This window comes from Leopardus geoffroyi, chromosome X, assembly GCF_018350155.1.
Source record: "Leopardus geoffroyi isolate Oge1 chromosome X, O.geoffroyi_Oge1_pat1.0, whole genome shotgun sequence".
In the NCBI taxonomy this organism is placed as follows: Eukaryota; Metazoa; Chordata; class Mammalia; order Carnivora; family Felidae; genus Leopardus; species Leopardus geoffroyi.
The window spans coordinates 989,004-1,008,964 of NC_059343.1; the positions used below are offsets into that span (position 1 = coordinate 989,004).

The following is a 19,961-nucleotide window of genomic DNA, read 5'->3' on the forward strand; positions in this document are numbered from 1 at the left end:
GCCGTGAGGTTTCACCGCCTGACGGAGAGCGGCGTGAGGACGGGGCACCGTGCTGCCCTCCCCGGGACAGCCGCGAGTGTGGAAAGCCGGCGGACGAGGCGGGTCTGGGCAAACCTTCCCCCGCTCACGGAACTCCAGTTGTGAGCGTGTGTTTCTTCCGCTGACTTCCGATCCTGACCTCTTCCGCCCCCACGGAGAGATGGATGCTCAACGTCACACGGAATCTTCCCGTAAAGCATCCTGAAGATGCGTCCTGGAACCCCCAAGTTTCCTCAGAGGTGTGGGGCCGTGTGCAAGGCGAGGGCAGAGGCCTCCCCAGAACCCGTCTAGGCTGGTGCCTGGATCTCGGGCGTCCAGCCTCCGGAACCGTGAGAAATGGATATCTGTTGCTGAAGCCACCCCATCTCTGGGATTCGGTGCTAGCAGCCCGAGCTAAGCCAGACATTATACTGATGGCCTCAGGCCGTTGCGACAGGCACCGCTCCCACTGTGATTGCAGTGAGGTCCTGTGATCCCGGAGTCACCGTGACCCGCCCTCACTGTGGGCACCGCACATCACAGAGTCCCTAGGCCATTCCCTGGTCCCTGCTGCAAGGCCGGGAAGTGGTGAGGCTGGTGTCACGTTCACATTTTACAGACGGGACTCAGAGGTTCCAGGAGGGGCAAGCGTAGAGCTGGGGTTTGCACGGGCCCAGGGCGGTTAACAGTGGGGCTGTAGTGTCTCCTGATGTCTTGGCATTCTTGTTGTGAACTGCGAGCCTCATTATACTGATGGCCTCAGGCTGTCATCTGATGTCTTGCTGTTCTGGTGAACCTGAGCCTCACTACCGTTATACCGATGGCCGCAGGCCGTTGCCTGATGTCTTGCTGTCCTGGTGAACTGTCAGCCTCACTACCATTATACTGATGCTCTCACACCGTCGCATGGTATCTTGGCCTTCTTATGGACCAGGAGCCTCACTACCATTACACTGATGGTCTCAGGGCATCACCTGCTGTGTTGGCCTTCTTATGGACTGGGAGCCCCATTACTATTATAGTGATGGCCTCAGGCTGTTGCCTGAGGTCTTGCTGTTCCTCTGAACTGTCAGCTTCACTACCATTATAGTGATGCCCTCACGTTGTCACCTGGTGTCTTGGCCTTCTTATGGACCAGGAGCCTCACTACCATTATACTGATGGCCTCAGGCTGTCATCTGATGTCTTGCTATTCTGGTGAACCTGGGCCTCACTACCGTTATACCGATGGCCTCAGGCCGTCACCTGATGTCTTGCTGTCCTGGTGAACTGTCAGCCTCACTACCATCATACTGATGCCCTCATGCTGTTGCCTGGTATCTTGGCCTTCTTACAGACCAGGAGCCTCACTACCATTCCACTGATGGCCTCAGGGCATCACCTGCTGTGTTGGCCTTCTTATGGACCGGGAGCCCCACTACCATTATAGTGATGGCCTCAGGCCGTCACAGCCATGGGTACAGGTGTCTGTTCCCCGCAGCGCAGATCCCAGAGCCCGTATTCTGGTTCTTTGCCCCGTTTGACCAGTTGTGTGCTGTTTTCCCAACCCCCGTTGGTTCTGGCTGCCTTCACGCAGAAACCGGGGGCCCCGGCTCTTGAGCGGAGAGCATGTCAGGTCAACGTGAGCAGGTCTTTTCCCGGGAGCCCGGTGAACGGCCCGCGGGAGGAGAGTCTGGGACTCGGGCGGGGGCTGCTGAGGTCTGTCCTCCTCCCTTGGGGCGCTTGGGGTCTGACAGCGGGTTCCTGCTTGCTGTTCCGCAGGCGGCTGTGACTGTTGGCTCCCAGTCTGACCCTGGGACGGAAAGCCCAGCGGCGTCCCCGCTGCTCCCAGCGACCTGCGTCTCCCCGAGCGCGGCTGGCCTGGGCGCGGGCCGCGTGGTCACAGGGGCGCCCGCCCGCCATGGCAGGGGCGCCCGCCAGCAGGACGCGCAGGGTTCACGTGCCGGGGAGGCCAGCGCACGGCCTTCGGAGCGCGTCTAGATCTTCAGCTGCCCTGTCGAGCCCGCGTGCCCTGAGCTGGCGTTTCTTCCTGCGTAGAAGGCCTGCCATCTGCCACCGGCATCCGCGGAAAGAGGTTCCTCAAAACGAGTTTAAAAATGGCCCCGAGTTTCACTTTGACTGTGGCGCTTTCTGCTCCGCTGAGGCACGCTCAGGTGCGGATCCCCCAGCAACCGGGGGCGGGGGGAGGGCCCGTTTCCCGGGCCACCTCGGTCCGGCCTAGGCGCCAGGACGCAAAGGGACATGGGGTCCCGGGGTCCCCGCGGGAGCCGCGGAGGGACACGCGTGGGGAACGGGCAGCCAACCATACCTTGCAGGGCGCGGACAGTGAGGGAGGAGGACGCGGCTGTGAGCTCTAGCGGACGTGCGTGTCTGCGTGTCTACTGCAGGCGTCTGAGCACGGGTCCCGGGCACAGGACCGCAGGCTGGAAGGCGACCCTTCTGAGCCGGACGGGGCCCTGGGCTTGCGAGCAGAGGGCGGCCTTTGGCGGGCCATCGTCTCCGTTTGTGCTCACGGAGCGGGGGACGTGGGGATCTATTGTTGTCGCCCCCCAGGTGGCGGTCGGTTAGGTGCACACATTTGCATGGTGCGCAACGGCACCGGAAGCAGAGGTGCGGGCGGCCGCTGGCTTGTCAGCGCGTCACCAAGAAGCCACCCTGCCTGCCGGACCCCATCCCCCACCCCGGTGTTTCTTGTGTCATCTCAGGAGGCCACGCGGCCCCCTGCGTGCTCCAGAGCACCAGCTGTGGCCTCGGGGCGTCTGGGTCCCCGCGGGGTGGCCGCCCCCTGAGCGCCACGGGTGATTAATAAAGAAATCAACCCCGGCGGACCCGGCGCCTGTAACGCGCACACTTGTGGTTTGGACCCGGCAGCCGCGGACGGCGGGATGGAAATTGCAGGAACTGAGCAACGACCCCCACGGTCGAGCGCACAGGGGACCCTTGCAGGGAGAGCGCGGGCCGGGCGCTCGGAGGCCGCGGGAGGGGCAGCCTGTCACGGTGTGCGCGGCGGCCTGAGCGCCTGAAGGCCGAGTGCCGTCCTGGGTGGGGGTACGGCCTCCCCGTCACTTTTGCTTTTGGTCTTAACGGCGTCATGGGTGTGGTTCACGTGCCGAAAGCGTCCGAGGCAGACTGCAACCCCGCAACGTCCTGGTCGCCCCTGAAGGAAACCTCACAGACCTGAGCTGTCGCCCCGCGGCCCGCCTCCCCGGCCCCCCAGGCCGTAGCCCCGCGGCCCCCCTCCCCGGCCCCCCAGGCCGTCGCCCCGAGGCCCCCCTCCCCGACCCCCCAGGCCGTCGCCCCGAGGCCCCCCTCCCCGACCCCCCAGGCCGTCGTCCCGAGGCCCCCATCCCCGGCCCCCCAGGCCGTCGCCCGCGGCCCCCCTCCCCGGGCCCCCACCCCGACCCCCCAGGCCGTCGTCCCGAGGCCCCCATCCCCGGCCCCCCAGGCCGTCGCCCGCGGCCCCCCTCCCCGGGCCCCCACCCTGACCCCCCAGGTCGTCGCCCCGAGGCCCCCCTCCCCGACCCCCCCAGGCCGTCGCCCCGAGGCCCCCCTCCGCGACCCCCCAGGCCGTCGCCCCGCGGCCCCCCTCCCCGGTCCCCCAGGCCGTGGCCCGCGGCCCCCCTCCCCCACCCAGGCGACCACGAACCCAATTCCCGTCTCTGTCGCCGGACCCTCTCTGCACGTTTTACGGAAAAGGGATCACCCGCGGGGTGGCCCACGTACGTCTGGCTCCCGTCACTGAGCGTCACAGTTTCAGGCGCCAGGTGCCATCGTTGGGGTGAAAGTGGGCACGGCCCGGTTCCTTCTGATGGCCGAGTCCCATTCCCCTGCAGGGACGACCGCTGATGGACGGACACGAGGGATGGACGTCTCCGTTTGGCTCCCCGTGTGTGGGCGTTTCCGGAGTGCTGGGAGCTGTCCCAGGTGCTGAGCCCACTGTGGGCACCAGAAGGTCCCCTCCCCAGGAAGCCACGAGCCAGCCGCCGCCGCCCCCCGCCCCCCACACTGTGGGCTGGTCTCTCCTCCTCCGTGTCTTGGGTTTTCAGCTGGCCCGGTTAGTGGGGCTCCGTTGTGGCAGCCGTGGGAGACTCAGCCCCACAAAGTGCCACCACCTTGCAGGCCTGGTGAGGTTGGAAAAACCCAAGTGGGTGTTCAGCCACTCGGCAGTGACCCAATGAAGGCGAGACACTTTGTAACAGGTCCTAACAACTGACCACAAACCGGGGACTTAAAACCACAGGGATTCATGTTCTCCTGGCTCTGGAGACCGGAAGTTGGAGATCCAGGGCGGGCAGGGCCGTGCTCCCTCCAGAGGCTCCAGGGGACGGTCCTTCCTGCCTCTTCCAGCTTCTGCGGGCTCCAGGCGTCCCTGGGCTCATGGCCACGTCCCTCCCGTCTCTGCCTCCGCCTTCACGTGGCTTCTCCTCTGTGTCTCTGTCTCCTCTTGTGTCTCTTACAAGGACCCCTGCCATCGGAGTCAGGGCCCCCCTGATGCAGGATGAGCTCATCTCAGACCCCTCATGACATCTGCAAAGACTCTGTTTCCAAACACATCACATTCATAGGTTCTGGGGGCCATGTCTTTTGGGGACCCCCATGCAACCCACTGCGAGGTGTCCAAGAGGAGAATTTTCCTAAGAGCTGTTTGCAGTATTTTCTGGGCCCCGCGTCTTCAACCAATGGGCAGAACCGCGTGGAGCATCAGCATCCGTGACGAGTGGCTTCTCCAGGGGCCTCACCAGCAGGAGAGCCTCCCCCTTGAGCCCCTCCCTCCACCCAGCTTCTGCTTATCCTCGGTGAATCCCAGGGTGGTGCTTCTGGCTACGGTGATCTCCCCACCGCTGCTGAGGGACGTTCTTGGAGAGATTCCCCGGGATGCCCAGTGTGCATCAGCGGAGGCAGGAAGACCGTGCTTTGGGGTCTGACCATGACACCCACAAGGTCTGGCCATTCACACACGGACGGCAGGAAGCGGTGTGCCTTTATCAGCAGTCTTTTCTGGGAGACTGCCTTTCGCCCACAGCCCCAGGACGTGGCCGATATTATGATGTGATCCCGGGGGAGGAAGCTGCGTTGGTTTTCTGGTCAACCATGGGCAACTTAGTAAAGACACAAGAAAGCCTGTGGTTGTCATGGGCTCAAACACGCTGCCACCAGATTCATATGTAGGAGCCCTAATTGCCCACATCTCAGAATGCGACTTTGGTTAGAAATCGGGTCTTTGGCCATTGTCAAACGAAGATGAGGGTATACTTGGCAGGGTGGGACCTGACTCCAATATGCCTGGGGTCCTTATAGAAAGGGGAAGTTTGGACACAGACAGGCACATGGAAAGGAGGTCACGTGGGGCTGGAAGCAGAGAAGATGGACTGAGGAACGGAACAGAGCAGACGCTCCAGGGGGAGTCGGTCCTGTGGACACCTTGACCTCAGACTTCTGGTCCCCAGAGATGAGACAGAATACATTTGTGCCGTTTCAACCATGTTTCATGTGCCGTTTCAACCCCTGTGTGGGGGTAATTTGTCACGGCACATTTCCGGGAAACGAAGGCACGAAAAAAAAGAGGGAAGGGGTTTCATTAACAGACTCCAGCAAGCTAAGAAATGATACGAACCACGATCGTCCTTCATTAAAGAAAGGGAAGGGCTTCCAAGAAACGATCAAGCATGAGAAAAGTAGGATTTCCAGGTAACACAGATGATGAGCCGGCCATGGGAGAGGACAGAAACCGTTTTGATTATTGATTCAGGAAAAGGACAGGTGACCTAGATGGATAAAAGGTACTGGTGGGGTGACAGTCCACATAGCCCAGGGGTTCTCAGCCGGGATACTTTGCCAGACTCATCAGGGGACACCGGGATGCTGCTCAACACCTGTAGAGGACACAATGTTCCACCCAGACTCATCTGTCTATCATTTATCTATATATGTATCTATCCATCTATCCATACATGCATCCATCCATCATATCTACCTACCTATCCATCCATCCATCATATCTATCATCTATCTATATATGTACCTATCCATCCATCCATCCATCCATTCATCCATTCATCCATTATATCTATCTATCCATCCATCCATACCTATATCTATCTATCTATCTATGTCACAAAATGTTCCTGTGATATCTTCTGTATTTTATACCTAAGCAAGGTATCTTTTCCACCCTGTGACTATAAAATCTCCTCCCTCTTTTCTGAGTGCTGTCAGAAATTTTATTTTTATTTTCCAGTTGTCATCCTGGGGCTGTTGGCAAGCGGTATTATAATCGTGTCTCACATGCTGTCACACACAGGGATTGTCATCGTGTGTGCTCTTAACCCAGGTTTGGTGTCTGCTGAGAGAACGTATGAGACGGGGGTCTAAGAAAACACAACATAAAATCACAAACTCTCAGAAAATGACGGTACCTGACAGATCCCCAGGCTCACTCATCCAGCCATCTGTACTTGACTGTCCCCCAGCTGGGGTTGCAAGCCCTCGCCTTAACGTGCAAAGGCCTGTGTGGGGTAGAGGAGAGATAACTTGCAATCCCAATGTCCTCTTACAAGATGTGCATATGGACCAACTGATCCTAGGCTCTGTCTGGAGAAGTGAGGGACCTGTAATGACCTAGAGTTGGGGGGTTCGTGCTTCCCGACTTCATGACTTAACTATAAAGCAACAGAAATGAAGGCAGGCTGGTGTTGGCAAAATAATAGACAAATAGATCAATGGAACAGAATGAGACCCCCAAAACAGAGCCCCATAAATACAGCCAACTGGTCTTTGACAAAAATCAAGGGCAAAACACTGGAGAACAGGTAGTCTATTTCACAGATCTGGCTGGAGCAACGGGACATCCACACACAAAACCCAAAAACCAACCCCTCCCTGCCCCCTCCCCACCAAAACCCAGAGGATGTAGACACCCTTCACAAAAAACATAACTCAAAACGGGTCACAGACCTCAGCGTAAAGTGCAAAAGGCTAATACTCCTCCGAACTAACACGGGAGAAAGTCTGCATAATCTTAAGCCACGGTGATGACTTTTTAGACGGGACGCCAAAGGGACGATCTGCGGAACGAATAGCGGATAAACCAGCTTCATCAAAATGAAACAGTCCTCCAAAAGAATGTCAAGAGAGCGTTGTGAACACAAGCCACAGACTGACAGAAAATATCTGCAAGGGACCTCGATGTGTCTAAACCAAAAACGGGTGTGTGAAATATACAAGGAGCTTTTAAGGCTCAACGGTAAGAGAACAAACAGACCCCCGTCTGAAACTTGGGCAATAGACCTGAGCAGACACGTCCCCAGAGGAGACGTTCGGCTGGCACAGAAGCACCGGCCACGATGTGTCACCAGGGACGGGCACATCAGCCCCACAATGAGATGCCACCAGACAGGTATCGGAATGACTGAGGTCTGAAACCAGTGGCAACGACAAACCCCGCTGAGGATGTGCAACGGTCGTCAGTCAGCGAGGGGCATTCTGAGGGGGCCTTTGCATCACCGGTGGCCTCGTGGCTAGCCTGGAGGCGGTAACGGCGTCCTCTTGAAGTCTGACAGGATACCGCCCATGCCTGCAGAGGCCCTCATCTCTGTAGACCTGAGACGCACATGACCGCTGCATCGCCTCCAAGTGAACCCTGTGTTCTAAGACTTCAAAGAGGTGCCAGAACGCAGTTTACGGGGACAGCTGGGGGCTGAGGCTGGGGCTGAGGGGCAGAGGACCCGGCTGAGTGCTCACATCACAGTGCAAGAACCGTCTGTGCTCAGCGCACAGGCACGCGTGTGGTGGTGTCGCCTTCTCTCTGCTGTTTCGCTCTGCATTGCGCAACCCGAGTGCACCGTAAATTACGGGTGATTTGCATGCCGTTGTCTGTCCAAACGAGTGTGGAGCGTGCAGATTTTAATCTCCGTCTCCTGCAAGACAGCAGGGTCCTTTCGCTTCTGTGTCTTTTTCTCCCCGCCCCCCCTTTGGGGCACAGCCAAAGGGCTAGCTGACCAGCCAGAGACCGGATTCTCTGAAATGCAAGACGCCCCTTGCTTTCTGTCTGCCTTACGCTGTTTTCTGTCTCTCTTGCTTTTTTTTTTTTTTTTTTTTTCCATTTTCGAGGCTCACCCCCTACGCATGAGTTTCTCAGCTGTGCTGTCTGAGTGGCACCTGCCAGGCCAGCCTCCATCTGTAGGGCAGGAAGCAACTGCGTGCAGGCATCGATTAACGTGAAGCACTATTCTGTGAAACTAAAGCCAACGGGCCTGGGCGCTGGGGACCTGCCGGGAAGTGGTAGGTTGGAAATAGCACATAACAGGAGTTTCAGGCGCGCTCGACCCCGACGGAGGCATAAGGGCAAACGCGGTGAATATGTTGGAGAGACGGTGTTGAGCCAGTTGATAGAGTTTCGGAGGGGGGGGGAGGGGTAATGTGGTCAACTCGCTAATGTTGTCCTCTATTCAGAGATGCTCATTCAAATCTCTTCTGTAGGTTGACATGCTAACTTGCCAAAGAATAGTTTAACCATAAGTAGGGTGATTTGTCCCCCTCTGGTTTCTAGCAACATGCCCAGCAAAGCTACCAAGGAGAAAGCCCGGGCAAGGAACGTTTGAGGACAGGCCAAGGCATCCTCGTGGTCTCACATTTGCCTGAACCCGAGGATGAGTCCCCTCCCTTATTTGCTGTATTCAAACCCCTGGGGACCGGAGCCCTTCAGTATGACGTGCCCTGGGTATACACATTTCCCTGATTTCCAGACAGTGTTTAAACCTCTCTGTTGTGGACGTGAAGACCTCCCCAACATGACGATGAAGGCAGACACAGGTGCACCTCCAGGTGATGTCAGGAAGTGTTCGGGTTCTAGAGAAGGGTCTTTTAAAAAAAAGGCACCATAGTAAACCCTCCCGGGCACCGTGCAGATGTATCCATATATATGCAGATCAACAAATACACGATACGGACAGATAGATGAGTAATGGGCAATAGTGTTAGGCAGATAGGTAAATAGATGACAGATACTGTTAGATGGATGGGTGCATTGATAGATGGTTGATGGGTAGAGAGATGGCTAGATAGATAGACACATAAAAGATGGAATGACAGATGGATAGATGGATACATGGATACATGATAGATAGATAGATAGATAGATAATAGATATGATGGGTGGATGGAAGGATAGATAGATAGATAAATAAAGATGATGGATGGATAGATATGATGGATGAATGGATGCATAGATAGAATGGATTTGTGAATGGGTGAATGGATGGATAGATAGATAGATAGATATAATGGATGGGTGAATGGATAGATTGATAGATAGATAGATAGATAGATAGATATCATGGATGGGTGAATAGATAGATAGATAGATATCATGGATGGGTGCATGGATAGATAGATAGATAGATAGATAGATAGATAGATAGATATAGATAGGACGGATAGATAGGATGGGTGGATAGATAGGATAGATGGATAGATAGATAGATAGATAGATATAATGGATGGGTGAATGGATGGTAGGATGGATGGATAGATAGATAGATGATAGATGATAGATAGATAGATGGTAGATATGAAGGATGGATACGTGGATGGATGGATGGATAGATAGATAAATAGATAGATAGATAGATGGATATAATGGATGGGTCAATGGATGGATGGATAGATAGATAATCGATGGATAGATGATATGTATAGATAGAAAATAGATACGGATGGATAGGTGGATGGATAGTCTAGGTAAATGGGTAGGAAGCTGGAACATATTTAGCTCACATATTTGACCTTTGATCGCCTGATTTCAATGCATGATTCATCATCCTACTTAACAAAGACTAACTGAAACTAATCTTCTGCAAGCCCCCCATCCACAGTTAAAATTTATATGAAATTAGATGTTTACTTTATTGTTTCATCAGAGAAGCAGTGTCATGAAATGAGTCGAAGGAAAACGGCTGACTGGGGGTGGGGGAGGGGAAAATCCCCTAAATGGACCCATTTACATTTGTTTCCATGTGAAATCTATAGCCTGCCCTGCTTGAGTCCATGAGGGCAGGATGGCCCGGTGATGAGTGGCCCAGACTCAGGGCGGGGGTGGGCTTCATTAGCAAGACTGGGTTCAAATCTCAGCTCTGTCCGTGGGAGGTGCATGGCCTCCGGGCAGCGACCTCCTTCTGTGAGCCCAGTTGCCACCTTGGAAGACAGGATAGTATTGCTTTCCTGTGGCTACGGCAACACATGACCACACATGGGGGGCACTACAAACAACAGAGACTTTCTCTCTCACGACTCTGGAGGCCAGAAGTCCGAAGTCAAGGTGTTAGGAGGGCTGGTTCCTTCTGAAGGAGGGTTCAGTTAACAAGTGACGTCTTTCTCAAGTAAGCTGGTGGACTGGGCGTTGAAAGGAGGCAAGTGAGGGGGAAATAGTTCACGTGAATGTGTGAAGTCCTGAATCTCTCTAGATTATCCAGGCATCTGTCCATCTACATTTGTTATCTAGGTATGTATGTACGTATGTATGTGTATCTGTCTATGTGTCCATCCATCTGTCCATCCATCTATATGTCCATCTGTTCATTTATGTCTGTCTGCTATCTATCTGTCTGCTATCTATCTATCTATCATTCCATCTATCTATCCACCCATACATCATATCTATCTTACCTGTCTGTCCATCCATCATATCTATCTATCTATCTATCTATCTATCGTCTCTATCCATCCATCCATCCATCCATCCATGGGATGAGAATGTTCTGGAAGAAGATAGAGGTGGTAAATTGAGAATGTGCTAAATGCCCCCAATTTCTTAAAATTTTCTAATGTTTGTTTTTGAGAGACAGAGACGGAGTGTGGGCCAGGGAGGGACAGAGAGAGAGGGAGACACAGGATCCCAAGCAGGCTCCAGGCTCCGAGCTGTCGGCACAGAGCCCGACGCGGGGCTCGAACCCACGAACCGCGAGATCATGACCTGAGGCGAAGTCTGACGCCTAACCAACTGAGCCACCCAGGCGCCCCCCGAACTGTCTACTTTTAAAGGGTGAGTTGTGTGTGGTGTGAATGACATCTCAATAAACACATGCCTCCTGGGTCACGGGGTGGGGGCGAAGCCTGAAGACATTTCTATTTTAGTTCCCTGTGTCTCAGTGGGCTGTTGCTCCTGTGTCCTCCCTGCCGTCCCCCCGTTTGCCCCACCTCCTGAGACATCCTCACCCCTGGGGTCACTGCTGGGGTGTCTGGAGCTGGCCGCCCACGTCTCCTGGTCTGTGGTTGCCGTGGCCAGTTGAACCCCAGGCGGGGCCCGAGTCAAGAGGAAGCGTTGAGAGTGGCCACCTTCACTGATTAAGTAACACTTTCCCCCAGGAAGCCAGCATGGACGGGTTCAGGGTCCCAGGGGCTGAAATTGTTCTCATTTCCTTCTTTTCCGAGGCCGCAGACAGCTTTCTTCCTGGCCCGCGTCCCGGGGGTGACGGGGAAGGCATGGGCCGAGTGCCAGGGAGCCCGAAGAGGGCGTCTGCCCACCCTGAGCATGCGTCACACTACACGTTTGCAAACGCTTTCTCTGAGAGAGACCACGTCCCAAGGTGGGGAAACCGAGGCACGGAGTCCCTCCAGACACGTCCCGGACACACGCCCCGCAGGTGGGGACACCGAGGCACAGAGACCCTCCAGACACGCCCCGGACACACGTCCACAGGTGGGGAAACCGAGGCACAGAGTCCCTCCAGACGCGCCCCGGACACACGTCCCAAGGTGGGGAAACTGAGGCACAGAGTCCCTCTGGACGTGCCCCAGACACATGCCCCACAGGTGGGGAAACCGAGGCACAGAGTCCCTGTGGACCCGCCCTGGACACAGGTCCCACAGGTGAGGAAACCGAGGCACAGAGTCCCTCCAGACGCACCCGGACACACGCCCTGCAGGTGGGGAAACCGAGGCACAGAGTCCCTCCAGATGCGCCCCAGACACACGCCCCGCAGGTGGGGAAACCGAGGCACAGAGTCCCTGTGGACCCGCCCTGGACACAGGTCCCACAGGTGGGGAAACCGAGGCACAGAGTCCCTCCAGATGCGCCCCGGACACATGCCCCGCAGGTGGGGAAACCGAGGCACAGAGACCCTCCAGACGCGCCCCGGAGACACGTCCACAGGTGGGGAAACCGAGGCACAGAGTCCCTCCAGACACGCCCCGGACACACGCCCTGCAGGTGGGGAAACCGAGGCACAGAGTCCCTCCAGATGCGCCCCAGACACACGCCCCGCAGGTGGGGAAACCGAGGCACAGAGTCCCTGTGGACCCGCCCTGGACACAGGTCCCACAGGTGGGGAAACCGAGGCAAAGAGTCCCTCCAGACGCGCCCCGGACACACATCCCAAGGTGGGGAAACTGAGGCACAGAGTCCCTCTGGACGCGCCCCAGACACACGTCCCACACGTGGGGAAACCGAGGCACAGAGTCCCTCCAGACCCGCCCTGGACACACGCCCTGCAGGTGGGGAAACCGAGGCACAGAGTCCCTCCAGACGCGCCCCGGACACACGCCCCACAGGTGGGGAAACCGAGGCACAGAGTCCCTCCAGACCCGCCCTGGACACACGCCCTGCAGGTGGGGAAACCGAGGCACAGAGTCCCTCCAGACGCTCCCTGGACACACGTCCCACACGTGGGGAAACCGAGGCACAGAGTCTCTCCAGACGCTCCCCGGACACAGGTCCCACAGGTGGGGAAACCGAGGCAAAGAGTCCCTCCAGACGCGCCCCAGACACACATCCCAAGGTGGGGAAACTGAGGCACAGAGTCCCTCTGGACGCGCCCCAGACACACGTCCCACACGTGGGGAAACCGAGGCACAGAGTCCCTCCAGACCCGCCCTGGACACACGACCTGCAGGTGGGGAAACCGAGGCACAGAGGGCCGAAGGAAGCTGAGCGGCCAGTGAGAGGTGTCATCTGAGCCCAGGCCCACGTTTTCTGACCACGAGTAGAAAGCACCCGGGTCCCGCGCAGTGGTTTGAGCCAAGCGCTGGCTGAGCCCTCCTCCCGCACCGCGTCCAGCAGCCTGTCTCGCTGTCTGTGGCCGGTGGGTATTTTTGGGGCCACACTGGGTGCCGAGCGTTCCCTGAGGGCAGAAGGGACCGCCCCGAGACCCTCGCCTGTGCCCCCCTTTATTCAGCCCTGGTTTTCCCAAATGCAGGGAAGTGTGTCCACTCGAGACGGTTCACCCTGATCTGCCAGGTGAGTTCGCACCTGCCCTTTGCAGGGTGTGAGCATTGGGGTGTGGGGACGAGTGACAACACAGGGACAGAAGAGGCAGAGGGTGTCCGCAGGGTCCCCACGTCCAGGCCTGGACAGCCGAGGCCCCCTGGATCCAGCCGTGCCTGAAGCTGACGTAGGCGTCTAAGTACCCATTTGCCAACTTCCACATTGACCTAAGATCGCATGAGTCAAGTTTCTGTTGTTTGCCATCCAAAGCGTTACTTAACTCAGGGCCTCGGTTTCCCCGTCAGGAAAACCGGAATGAGAGCACCCGCCTGGATTAGGTGTCAGAACTAAGTCCTGGGACAAAACCCTCGTAAATGTGGCCGGAGTAATGTCAGTGCTCCCTCCGTGTTAACTATTATTCCTAAAAGCCAGAAGCAACATCCCTCCGCCCCCATTAAACCAAAACTAAAAAAAAAAAAAAAAAAAAAAAAAGGAGCAAACAGCAGGTGTTCAGACAATTCTGGAATAAAAATCTTTGAAGAAGGCGACCTTGCGTCTTTGGGGACACAGAGCAGCCCGTGCAGGTGGGTCCCTGGGGTCTGCCCTGCCTCAGCGTCCCGCCCCCCGCCCCCCACGGCTGGCACGCGTCTCCTTGGGTCCCATGACTTACAGGTGACCGACCGTCCTGGGCGAGCCGGCCCCGTGGAGTTTCAGAGTCAAGCGGTGGGGACCCTCCCCCTGGTGTAGACGTGGCTGTCCGTGTGGAGAAGGAACGGAGGCCGCGGGACCCCACCGCCGGTCCCCCAGCACACTCGACCCGGTCCCCAACCCCCGGGGACCCAGCTGGCCGCTTGTAATGAAAACCTGTCATGTGCAGATTTAATTAAACCCACTGAGGTTACGAAAGGCGGAGCCCCAGGGCACAGCCACAGCGCATGGGGGTTCCTCATTTACACAGCCGGCGCCCCGGTCGCTGCTGGGATTTACATATTTTTTAATACATTTTTTTTTAAAAAAACATGTCATCAAAAAAAAGGTTCCCCTGAATATATATTCAGGGCAGCACTTGATGGGGGCTCGTGCGTGATGAGAACAGGCGGGAGATTGAAGCGTGCCTTTCTTTACATACTTGTAATGTCATTTTACATGTCGTGACGGCTCACTGTTCCCGAGGAAGCAGCTCGAAAACGTACAACGGCCTATTTTCTGAGGGTCCCCCCTGCGAGGGGCTGAATTGTGTCCCCTCACCCCCGCCCCAGCCACCCCCTGAAATTCACGTACTGGAGCCCTGTCCCCAGGACCTCAGAATGTGCAGAATTTGGACACAGGGTTTTTAAACAGGGAGTTAAATCAAATGACATCAGCAGGGTGGCCCGGATCCCTAGGGCTCTGATGTCCTTAGAAGAAGAGGAGGTCAGACCACAGACACATAGACAGGAGCCACCACACGAGGACGTGAGGACATGGGGAGAACACGGCATCTACACGCCCAGGACAGAGGCCTCGGCAGGAAGCAGCCTCAGCCCTGCCTGGACCTCAGACTCCCAGCCTCAGCCCTCCTGGATCTCAGGTTCTAGGCCTCAGCCCTGCCTGGATCTCAGCCTCCCAGCCTCAGCCCTGCCTGGATCTCAGGTTCTAGGCCTCAGCCCTGCCTGGACCTCAGACTCCCAGCCTCAGCCCTGCCTGGATCTCAGCCTCCCCGCCTCGGCCCTGCCTGGACCTCAGACACCCAGCCTCAGCCCTGCCTGGATCTCAGACTCCCAGCCTCGACCCTGCCTGGATCTCAGACTCCCAGCCTCAGCCCTGCCTGGATCTCAGCCTCACAGCCTCAGCCCTGCCTGGATCTCACTGTCTAGGCCTCAGCCCTGCATGGACCGCAGACTCCCAAACTCAGCCCCTCCTGGACCTCAGACTCCCAGCCTCAGCCTTGCCTAGATCTCAGACCCCCAGCCTCAGCCCTGCCTGGATGTCAGACCCCCAGCCTCAGCCCCAACTGGACCTCAGCCTCCCAGCCTCAGCCCTGCCTGGATCTCAGACCCCCAACCTCAGCCCTGGCTAGATCTCAGAACCCCAGCCTCGGCCCTGCCTGGACCTCAGAACCCCAGCCTCGGCCCTGCCTGGACCACAGAGCTCCAGCCTCGGCCCTGCCTGGATCTCATACTCCCAGCCTCAGCCCTGCCTGGATCTCAGCCTCACAGCCTCAGCCCTGCCTGGATCTCAGCCTCACAGCCTCAGCCCTGCCTGGATCTCACTGTCTAGGCCTCAGCCCTGCATGGACCTCAGACTCCCAGGCTCAGCCCTGCATGGATCTCAGACCCCCAAACTCAGCCCCTCCTGGACCTCAGACTCCCAGCCTCAGCCTTGCCTAGATCTCAGACCCCCAGCCTCAGGCCTGCCTGGATGTCAGACCCCCAGCCTCAGCCCCAACTGGATCTCAGCCTCCCAGCCTTGGCCCCACCTGGACCTCAGCCTCCCAGCCTCACCCCTGCCTGGATCTCAGACTCCCAGCCTCAGCCCTGCCTGGATCTCAGACCCCCAACCTCAGCCCTGGCTAGATCTCAGAACCCCAGCCTCGGCCCTGCCTGGATTTCAGACTCCCAGCCTCAGCCCTGCCTGGATCTCAGGTTCTAGGCCTTAGCCCTGCCTGGACCTCAGACTCCCAGCCTCAGCCCTGCCTGGACCTCAGACTCCCAGCCTCAGTCCTGCCTGGAACTCAGACCCCCAGCCTCAGCCCCTCCTGGACCTCAGATTCCCAGACTCAGGCCCTCCTGGACCTCAGACCCCCAGCCTCAGCCCTGCCTGGATCTCACACTCCCAGCCTCAGCCCTGCCTGGATTTCAGACCCCCAGCCTCACCTCTGCCTGGACCTCAGAGTCCCAGCCTCAACCCTGCCTGGATGTCACCCTCCCAGTCTCAGTCCTGTTGCTTCGTGGACGAATCTAGAACACACATCTTACGGAATGCAGGGCAAGCCCTTGAAGGTTTGTAACATTAGCGTGTTAGGAACGACGCCCCTGCAGACTCCTGCCTCACGGAGGGCACGCGGGATTTGTTGTTTCCTATTGAAAAAGTGTGACGTTCCCATCGCACAACGCGGGGGGGCGATCCCGCTAGGGGACAGGTCAGTGTGGGCCCGCGGCCTGGCCCTGTTCCAGCTCCTGGAGGCCTGTGTCCCTTGGCTTGGGGCCCTTCCTCCGTGTGCAAAGCGTCCTGGGCACCGTCCCTCCTGTCCTGCGTTCTCTCTCCGTCCAGGTCAGCCGGTGAACCACCTTCACGGCATCTGCGAACCCAATGCCCTGTTTGCAAACCCACAGAAGCCACGTACAGGACGTGGTGGCCAGGTGGTGGCCGTATTTGGGGGCACGCAGCAGTCTCCCTTCCATGGCCTGGGGCAGGGCAGCATGCATTTGTGCAATCCCACTAAGTACGATGCCTCCTGCAATGTGTGCACGCAGGGGTGTGCGGAGAGCAGGGGCAGGGTGCACGGCTGGGGTCAGAGACCACCCCCGACCCGACCCCGGGGCTGGCCGCCCACCCCTCCTGGGTCTGTTCAGGCTTCTGAGAGGCCGAGTGTAGGCACTGAAGCAAAAACACCCGGGCAGGACCCAGGGGACCAGCAGTGGGGACCAGAGGTGATGCTCGGGGTGGGCGTCTTGGGGTCATAGTGGGGAGCAGGAAGGGGACACAGCTCTGGAAAGCCTGGGGCCAGAGAGGGGAGCCCGAGACCCATCCCCACGGCCTCGGGATCGGGGTTGAGCGTGTCTGCATCCCCTACGGTTTGTAGGGCCCGAGATGGGGCTCCCGGTCCTGTGCAAAGAGCCCAGAACCAGCCAGGGTGGGGCAGTCAAGCTTAGCTCCCCGGACCTCGCTCCCACCACGGAGAATTTGCACGTCGGCCCATCCTCGGCGGACACGTGGGATGTTCTCACGTCTGGGCCGCCGGGACTAACGCTGCCGGGAACGCGCAGGCGTGGCCGCTGTCCGAGGTCTCGGCTTCGGTGCTCTGGGGTCCCGACTGGGATTGCTGCATCAGAGGGAAGCTGCGACTTCGGTCGTGTGAGCGTGTGACCTCCACCCCGTGGTCCACGCCCACCGGGGACTGGCAGCGACGCGAGCCAGACGGGGGAGGGGAAATCCCGTGGCGGTTCCACGCAGAGGCGGCCCCCCGGCCCTCACGTCCTGAGGCGCAGGGCGCCAGGGGCAGGGAGACACGGAAAGGCAAGGGGGTGCTTGACGGGGTCGGGGCTCCAGGTTCGCGGGACGAAACGGTCCTCGAGATCGGCCGTGTGGCCTCGTGCTTACAGACGCGGGACATGATCGTGCCCGTACGAATGTGCTTAGAAGGCAGGTCGCGTGGGAACCGTCCTCACCACAAAAAATAAAAGCCACATGGCACAGTAAAGCTGCCGCGCCCCGCCCCGGGCCGCGGGGGCACCGGGGACTCTGCGTGTGCATCGCGAGGTCGATGGGGTGGCTGCGCCCAGGCTGAAGACGGGACGTTGTGCACCCCCGAGGGGTCTCCTCTGCCCAGCGTGGCCCTACAGGTGGACGCGAATCCCGGGGAGGCCCGCGGCCCCGGTGATGCCGGTCCCAGGCAGGAGGGAAAGGACCTGAGGGCCATTTACGGGTGCTTTTTATCAACGTTTATTCATTTTTGGGACAGAGAGAGACAGAGCATGAACGGGGGAGGGGCAGAGAGAGAGGGAGACACAGAATCGGAAACAGGCTCCAGGCTCTGAGCCATCAACCCAGAGCCCGACGCGGGGCTCGAACTCACGGACCGCGAGATCATGACCTGGCTGAAGTCGGACGCTTAACCGACTGCGCCACCCGGGCGCCCCTACGGGTGCTTTTTAAAGTTCAGAAGCAAGTTGGACTCCCCGAGACCGCCAGACTCCGAGGGGGCACGGGGGCCACTGTGCCATCGGCAGAAGGGGTCAGGGAACCCCCGGGCGCCCAGGGCACCCTCGTCCTGGGTGCCCCTTTGCTCCACACGCCCCCCGCACCGAGTCGGGGCAGTCTGGGCGGCCAGCAGCCTGCCCAGGGAGTGGGCCCCCAGGGGCTTCCCGGGAGAAGGGAATCTCAGGGCCAACCCAGGAGGGGCCCGGAGCCGAGCCCAGCCGGTCGCCCGCGGGGGTGGGGTGTCGGGGGACACAACACCCAGCAGGAGGGAAGTGAAGCCTGCCCAGCGTGGCGGTCAGAAAGCATCTCAGTTCTGTCCTGAGGGACGTGGGGAATTTCAACCCTGGCCTTTTAAGTGGCCGCAGGGGCTGGGGTGATTCCCAGGACCGGACTGCAGGAGGAAAGGTCAGACCGGGGACACATTTGCAGGGCCCCCGGGACAGACCCCGCGGACCCTCGCAGGCCCCCGTGTGTCTGTTGGGCTCGGACTTCTACCTTTGGACCCACAGCCATTGCCAGGCTTGCTGTGGGTGGAGGGAAGTCAGCGAGTGTAGACTGCTAAGAGAACAGACTTATCGCCCTTGTTCTCAGCTGCTCTGCCTCCCGCCCTCCCCCACTGCTAACGTGGTGCTGCTGTGGGTGACAATCAGACAGGGACTGGCCCCCGCGGGGACTGGTTCCTCTTTCTCCGCACCTTCGGAGAAAGGGCCCGGCCTGTTTCCCCCACACGCACCCTCTCCCCACCTGGCCCTACGGGAATGGGGCCACGCTCACCACCGCCATCCGCCGAGCCCTGATTCGTGGCCTCCGACGGGGTTGGGGGTGGAAACGTGACCCCAAAAGGATCGGCCCACATCGTCACCCCCGGCACCTGAGAAGGACGCTTTATTTGGGAATTGGGTCTTTGTAGATGTGGGTAAGGGAAGGATCTGAGGTGAGCTCATCCTGGAGGAGGGGGGCCCTGAATCCGATGGCAAGGGTCCTTGTGAGAGACACAAGAGGAGACAGAGACACAGAGGAGAAGCCACGTGAAGGCAGAGGAAGAGACGGGAGGGACGCGGCCACGAGCCCAGGGGCGTCTGGAGCCCCAGAAGCTGGGAGAGGAAGGAAGGACCCTCCCCTGGAGCCTCTGAGGGAGCACGACCCTCCCCTGCCTGGGTCTCAGCAGCCCTGCCCCTCCTGGGTCTCAGGGGTCCTGCCCTGCCTGGATCTCAGTGACCCTTCCCTGCCTGGATCTCAGTGGCCCTGCCCCTCCTGGATCTCATTGGCCCTGTCCTGCCTGGATCTCAGGGGTCCTGCCTCTCCTGGATCTCAGCGGCCCTGCCCCTCCTGGATCTCAGGGGTCCTGTCCCGCCTGGATCTCAGCAGCCCTTCCCTGCCTGGATGTCAGGGATCCTGCCCTGCCTGAATCTCAGTGGTCCTGCCTCTCCTGGATCTCAGCGGTCCTGCCCTGCCTGGATCTCAGTGACCCTTCCCTGCCTGGATCTCAGTGGCCCTGCCCCTCCTGGATCTCATTGGCCCTGCCCTGCCTGGATCTCAGTGGCCCTGCCCTGCCTCGGTCTCGGGGGCCCTGCCCTGCCTGGATCTCAGGGGTCCTGCCCCATCTGGATCTCAGCGGTCCTGCCCTGCCTGGATCTCAGTGGCCCTGCCCTGCCTGGATCTCAGCGGCCCTGCCCCTCCTGGATCTCAGGGGTCCTGTCCCGCCTGGATCTCAGCAGCCCTTCCCTGCCTGGATGTCAGGGATCCTGCCCTGCCTGGATCTCAGGGGTCCTGCCTCTCCTGGATCTCAGCGGCCCTGCCCCTCCTGGATCTCAGGGGTCCTGTCCCGCCTGGATCTCAGCAG

General features: G+C 58.8%; 1 protein-coding gene across 4 annotated transcripts in view; it reads right to left on the reverse strand.

The window, feature by feature from the left end:
* The window catches only part of P2RY8 (P2Y receptor family member 8), a 38,233-nt gene that overhangs the window by 2,788 nt on the left and 15,484 nt on the right, over nt 1-19,961 (reverse strand). The window contains exon 1 of one of the 4 annotated variants that reach the window (XM_045471927.1): nt 2,327-2,432. The exons of 1 other annotated variant lie outside the window; for it this stretch is intronic. The gene's annotated coding sequence lies outside the window, so the exon portion shown is untranslated. 2 more of the 4 variants (XM_045471926.1, XM_045471925.1) reach the window with 2 other exon arrangements.